The sequence below is a fragment of the Nicotiana sylvestris genome, chromosome 6, assembly GCF_000393655.2.
Source record: "Nicotiana sylvestris chromosome 6, ASM39365v2, whole genome shotgun sequence".
Lineage (NCBI taxonomy): Eukaryota > Viridiplantae > Streptophyta > Magnoliopsida > Solanales > Solanaceae > Nicotiana > Nicotiana sylvestris.
The window spans coordinates 73,999,282-74,005,921 of record NC_091062.1 but is presented as its reverse complement, the minus strand read 5'-3'; the positions used below and the strand labels follow the sequence as shown (position 1 = coordinate 74,005,921).

General features: G+C 30.8%; 1 long non-coding RNA gene across 3 annotated transcripts; it reads right to left on the bottom strand.

Moving 5' to 3' along the window:
- Positions 1–550: 550 nt before the first annotated feature.
- Positions 551–3,960, bottom strand: LOC104237247 (uncharacterized). Of its 3 annotated transcripts, none has more exons than XR_713586.2 (5): positions 3,804–3,960; positions 3,608–3,672; positions 2,228–3,433; positions 2,075–2,152; positions 551–927 (listed from the first exon to the last, which is right to left on the bottom strand). It is a non-coding gene; the product is annotated as an uncharacterized lncRNA (long non-coding RNA). The 3 variants fall into 3 exon arrangements; XR_011400626.1 differs by having other exon boundaries at positions 2,228–2,358; positions 3,804–3,954; XR_713588.2 differs by lacking the exon at positions 2,228–3,433 and having other exon boundaries at positions 3,804–3,947.
- Between the last annotated feature and the right edge of the window lie 2,680 nt (positions 3,961–6,640).

The window sequence follows — 6,640 nt, the reverse complement described above, 5'->3', positions numbered from 1 at the left end:
TTTCATCAGAAAAGGTCTTTGGTGACAAAAATTATTTTGTCAATCTTTCGTCCTTAAAACACCGTCACCAATAGTATACAAAGACAACTCTGTGTTTCGTCACTAAAAAAAGTTCTATTAACTACGAAATTATTTTTTGTCCCTAAATTAATTGAATTTATGACGAACTTGTTCGTCAAAAAAACTATAAAAAATTCGTAGTTGATAGAGCATTTTCGTCACTGAAAAGGTCATTAATGCCGACAAAACTGCTTTGTCACTAACTATTTAGTCTAATTAGTGACGACATAAATTGTCTATAAGATTATATGTATTTCGTAGTTGAACAGTTGCAATATCGTCACTAAAGAATGCCTTTTATATACAAAAATATACTTTGTCCCTAATTATAGAAATTAGTGACAACTCTGCTCTTATAAATAAGGTTTACAATTACGTAGTTAAATTATCATTTCGTCACTAAAAATATTAATTTTACTGACCAAACAAAAACGTTACTATAAATCATCATGATTAGTGACAATTACAATTGTAAAAAATACAAAGATAATTCATTGTCAAAGAAAATATTATATATTATTGATAAGGAAATTCTAGGACAAATTCTATTTTTTTTGGTCATATTTATGACAAACTAATGTCCTACAATAAAATATGATTGTCTAAAAAAAAAATACAATGTAATCTAATCGGTGTTGCATCTTTCTCCTTTCTTGTGAGTTCTTTCCACTTGTTTGGAAGCGAATAAAAATTTTGAGCTATTATTCCCCACTCATTTGACAGCTCTGTTGATGGAATTGCCTTGATTGACCTCCATTTACCAACTAGAATCTCTAATATCATCTTTTCTCCCAAAGAGTTCTTTATTTTTCAATACCCTTATTCTAGCTTGTCCACAACCTTCCTTGACTCCAGTTGAATCTGCACCTATTTATAAAAAAAAAAGTCAAATTAAAATACTATTTAATATATATTAATATATAGATATTAAAATGCTAAAAATATGGAGCAAATATATTAGTAGTAATTTCTGAATTACAACTCAACTTTATCATTACAGCTTTAACATAAGTGAAAGTTTACCGATTCCTAATATATCAACACAAAGTTTACATCCATAAACTAATCTATGTGACAACATAAACTTTGTTTATATATACATAACTACTAACTATCAAAATGTAAGGTAAATTATGTAAGCTTTCTCACATTAGAATCAAACATGTCGCGAAATGGATGAGCAATTACATGTAGTTATTGTTTATATCCTCATTCATTCATTTCACTAACAAGAAAAAAAAAAGATACTCAATTTCAAAAAATAAAATCCAAGCAATCCTTTAAAACATCATAGAAACAAGGCACCCACTTGTATAACAAACAACTGTGATTAGGAAATAACACAGATTAAGTAGCCAAAAGGTCCTTTTTATCAAGAAGCTAGTAGGCAAATAGCTTCTGAAAATCCAAGTCTTCTTTACTGACTCATATACACATTCACTATTAAAATATTATGCTCGTTGGTGGATGATATTGTCTGCAATATTAATACCCAATATTATAATTCACATTCACTATCCCAATGATTCACTGTCATTATAGTTTTAGTATTTTTACCAACTCTATTCTTTGTATGCAAACATCAAATAAGCAAACCGCAAAGAACCTGTCTATTAATATGCAATAAGTATAGTTCTTATAAAAAAAATGCAATAAGTGTAGTTTTAGTTGGGTTTCATCGTTTTTTCCTTTTTCGTTCAATGTCAAAATAGCTAAATTATTTCCATAAATCCAAAAGTCAAGAAGACTTGAACACATCTAGTTTTCCAAATTAGAAGAAAGATAAAGTAGAAGTACTCTGTTAATTCCTTACACTAGTTCTCCGTTTTAAAGGCACTTAAAATATTTAACAGTCCTATTTTCATACCTCCACTTCTATTTATAGTAGCTACTACATATGTATAGCAATTATTGGTAATTTTTTATATAAAAAATCAAATCAATCCTTCAACCATGGATACTATATCAAATTAAAAATAATACTCTATAGAATAGTAACTTGTAGTAAATTTACCTGATTGATTCAAGAGTTGGAAAAACTAGGTGGCAGTTAACCCCCGAAATGTTGAACAAGAAAACAAATTTATTGGAGCTGATAATAACAAGAAAAACAGAATGATTAGAATATAAAAATCAAGAACAGTAGGAAGCTGATAATAATACCTACACATTTCACTTGAGCGCCAAAGTGGAGCCGATAATGGTTTTCTTACTTGTCCCTAATTCCGAGCATCTTACACACAGTGACTTTCATTTTTCTTCATTGCAAATGTAACTACAGTTGTTTGTAAATTATTACTGCATATAAATCACATAACCAGAGTGTAAATCCAGAAACATTAAAGTGAAACAAAAATTGTGAGGGGCTCTTGGACTTGTTATATTTTGTTCACCTTCACTTTCTAAGAGACTAAATTGGAAGCAACTATTTCAATGAGGGTAACTAATGATGCAAAATACAACAAATTTAGTGGAAAAGAAGACTTAAAATATTAATAAGAATTAGCCACTTCCAAATCAATCTTTTGAATTTATACCCTATTTTATGCATTAGGCAATTAAAAGCAGAAAAATGGAAGAATAAAAATAGCATTTTTTAAGAAAATAGAGATACAATCCGAAAAGATTCATCTGAAAGAACTTGATGATTAAGAGATAATCCAATGGTGGTGTTGAGCTTGTCGAGCAAAAGTGTTAAAACAACTGCTGCTAAACCTCCTCCCAACAGTGCCTAAGGATCTCAAGGATGAGATTTTCTCAAAATATTATCTTTTTCTTCTAAAGATAATCCTGATATGAATTGGTGATTGGTGTTAACTTTCAATTGTAATCTATAGCTAGACTACTAAGCTTATAGAGAGAGCCGTCAAAGGAAGACCGATGACATTTCTACTCTGTTTTTCTAGGATATCTGATTCCAAGTCTACTAGAAAAGTTATCGCAGGTATAACTATTATAGCTCTAACTTTTAATATGGTTGACTAGTACCTAGTAATTGGCAAAGTATAAAACAAAACTATGAACAAGTTCTCCAATTATAATAGGTTACACATGATATTTTTCTTTCCTAATATTTTTAATATAAATACACATTGTATGTTACATCATAAACTACCAAAATACACTAAATAAAGTTAGCAAATGTTTAAAGTAAAATTTATAATGAAAAACTTAAAGATATACTTCAAATATATTCAACTACCCAATGCCCATTTTGACATTTTGGGAAATCATATGCTTAACAAAGACATACCAAAAAGAAATTCAGGAAGAGCTAAAGAAAGAATAAAGATTTCTTGAACTTACCCACTACCCATATCAATACGATAGGGAAATTCTGAAAATTGGAAACTAGCAAAGCAAAGCACTTGTCCTATTCACATAAGAGCATAATACAGAAATTCTTAAAATTAGCATAAATGCTCGATTCATATTTACCCTATTCCTCATTTTCTCAAAAGCAAGATGGCTATCACAAATTAAAATTACTTACTTACTGTATAGAAAGACAATGATTCCGAGCAAAAAGAGAAACCCTAACACAAACCTTGGAGTAGAAAGTAGGCGTAATTGCTTTGTACATATCTTCGATGGACTTTGGATAATTAAAATCTGCCCAAAAATACAAAACGAAGAACAAAAACCCCTAAATAAATAAGATTGTAAAGAATTTGATTGATTGTTTGAATTCCTAAAATTGTTCTTCAATATAAATACATTAACAAAAGAGAAGATAAATTAACCTTCAGAAGTAACCTAGATTTTGAGGTGGAAACATGAAGAGAGATACCAAACAAAAATTTTAATTGTAACTGTGTAATTGAAAGGAGAAAACCTAGAGCCAAAGTGAAAAGTAAATGAGGAAATGTTTTATTTTTGCCGCGTTTGCTTTTTGGCGAAAAGTTGAAAAGAAACAAAAAAAATTACGCCAAAATTTCGGTCCTAATTTTTTTCTTCAATATACAAGTTTATGATTTTCTACTGCCTTAAGTAAATTTATGATCATAATTAAATTTATCATTAAATATTTATAAATTTTTAGTAAATTATCTTATATATATATATTGTCACGGTAGCCCCTAAATATACGTAATTAGTTGTAGAGAAAATCAAGTGTTTCACCAACAATACCAAACGTTTTGGCAACAATAAAAATGTATTGTTGCCAATTTATTATATTTTAGATTTTATTAAATAACCAACAAAATATGTCAGCCAAGTTTTTTAATTATAGTCAAATCACTCTATAATAATATTGTTTGTTTGCATTTGCTTTAGCGAAATGATTATTATACACTTGTAATATTATTTTACATTTAGATATTATTTGACTGTTATATACAAAATTATAAAAATAATCATTTTTCCAAACATTTTATGTAATAAAAGAAAATAAAATATTTAAATTTAAAATCTCAAAATATATTCATATTTTACTACATAAATTTTTAAAAAAGCTAATGTATTATTAAAATCCATGGTAACTAGATTTATTGTGCCTACAAACAAATAAACTCTCTAATACACATACATATTGGAAAACTAATTGGATACAAAAATAATTCAAAATTAATGAAAGAAATCTATAATTGTAGCTTGATTGTTAGATTTCAGTCACTTCTGGTAATATAACGCTTGATCAAGTGGCGAAGATTTTTGCCAACTTTCAGCAAGGGTATCCGTTAGTTTTCTCTAAAGAAAGTCTACGAACTTAACAATTGAATCTTTTATCTCAACCAAATAGAGTAATTTTGAAAAATTTACTAAAATTAACTAGAACTAGCATAATATAGTAAAATGCATAATTACTTAATATTTGAGTAGAGTTGTTAGCAAGAAATAATTTTTTATAAAATGTATTGGTATAATGATGATCGCTATTATTATTTGTAAAATGTGGTTATTGAGGGTTAACATATAACATAACATGATAAATGGATTAGAAAAAGTTAGCAGCTATAGTGAAATGTTGTTATAAATGTCACGATCCTAAACCCTAATTCGGTCGTGATGACGCCTCTCATGAAGACAAGATCAGCCGACACAATACCCAATTCATTTTAAACAATTAAAATAACACAATTTAAGTCATTAACATGATTAAATCTCAAAAGAAATAGTGAAAATAGTACAATTTACAAAACAAACACAACCCGACATCGGGGTGTCACCAGTCATGAGCATCTAAACATGTGTCTAAGAGTTTGAAAGAGTTTATATAGTCTATTACAGAACTAGAAATAGAAAGTAAGATATGAGGGAGAAACACTGGGCTGCGAACGCAGAACAGCTACCTAGTGGACTCCGAATAGCCTACTGGGAGCAATCGACCCTCACTGGCGGGAAATGAAGCTCCTGAATCTGCATGCCGGGTGAAGGGAGTAAAGTGAGTACTCCAACTCAGTGAGTAATAAAAATAAATTAAGACTGAGAGATAAGAAAACACATAAAATACAACAACATGCTATAAAGAGGCAGAGTAAAACCAATAAAATGCAATAAAACAGTGAAATCTTATAAAAACACCTTAGTTCAGTATAAGCTTCTTTAAAACACATTTTAACAGTTAAACAAGTAATTGAAAAGCAGCGAGAACAGATAAACACATAAAATCCGCCCCTCGGGCACAATGTCAATAGAATCAGCCCCTCAGGCAATAACATAGAATAACACCAGTTCCTCGGGCTATATCACATATCACACTGGGTACCCGCGCTCACTGGGAGTGTACAGACTCCCGAAGGGGTCCCCTACGGCTCAAGCGCAATATCAAGCCATCTCGTGGCATAACCAAATAGGCTCTCAGCCTCATATCAAGCCACCTTGTGGCATACAGCTCAGGCCCTCGGCCTCATAATCATAATCAGTACAACAATGCTGCGGTGTGTAGCCCGATCCTATAATAACCTCACAACACAGGCCCTCGGCCCTACTCAATCAGAAATCTCTAAAAGCCGCTCAGGCATAGTAAAATATGATGCTCAGCCCAAAATATCATTTAAAGTGTTAAAATAGAGTAAACATGGCTGAGTTACGAAAACAGTATAATATAACATGACTGAGTACAAATATAAAATCAAAACAGTGAAGGCCCAAATATGGCATTCAACCCAAAACATGATGATAACAAATAATTTTCAATCAAATACGCAGTAAAATAATCATTTAAGTCACAATCCCCAATGGTGAATGACCATACGCTCGTCATCTAGCGTGTGCGTCACCTCAATATAGCACAACAATGTGAAATCTTGGGTTTCTTACTCTCAGGACAACATTTAAAATCATTACTCATCTCTATCCGGTTTAAACTCTAGCCTACGATGCCTTTGCCTCTCGAATCAGCCTCCGTATGCTCCAAATCTAACCAAAATCAATGCAAAACCTTCAAAATATGCTAAGGAAATAAAGCCCACTCGAAAGAAATCAAATTACAACACAAATCACGAAATTGGCCAAATCCGACCTCCGGGCCCACATCTCGGATCCCGATAAAAATTACATCAATAGACTCCTTATCACTCCCCGAGTTTATTCATATCAAAATCATCAAAATGCAGCCACAAATGATCCCTCAAAT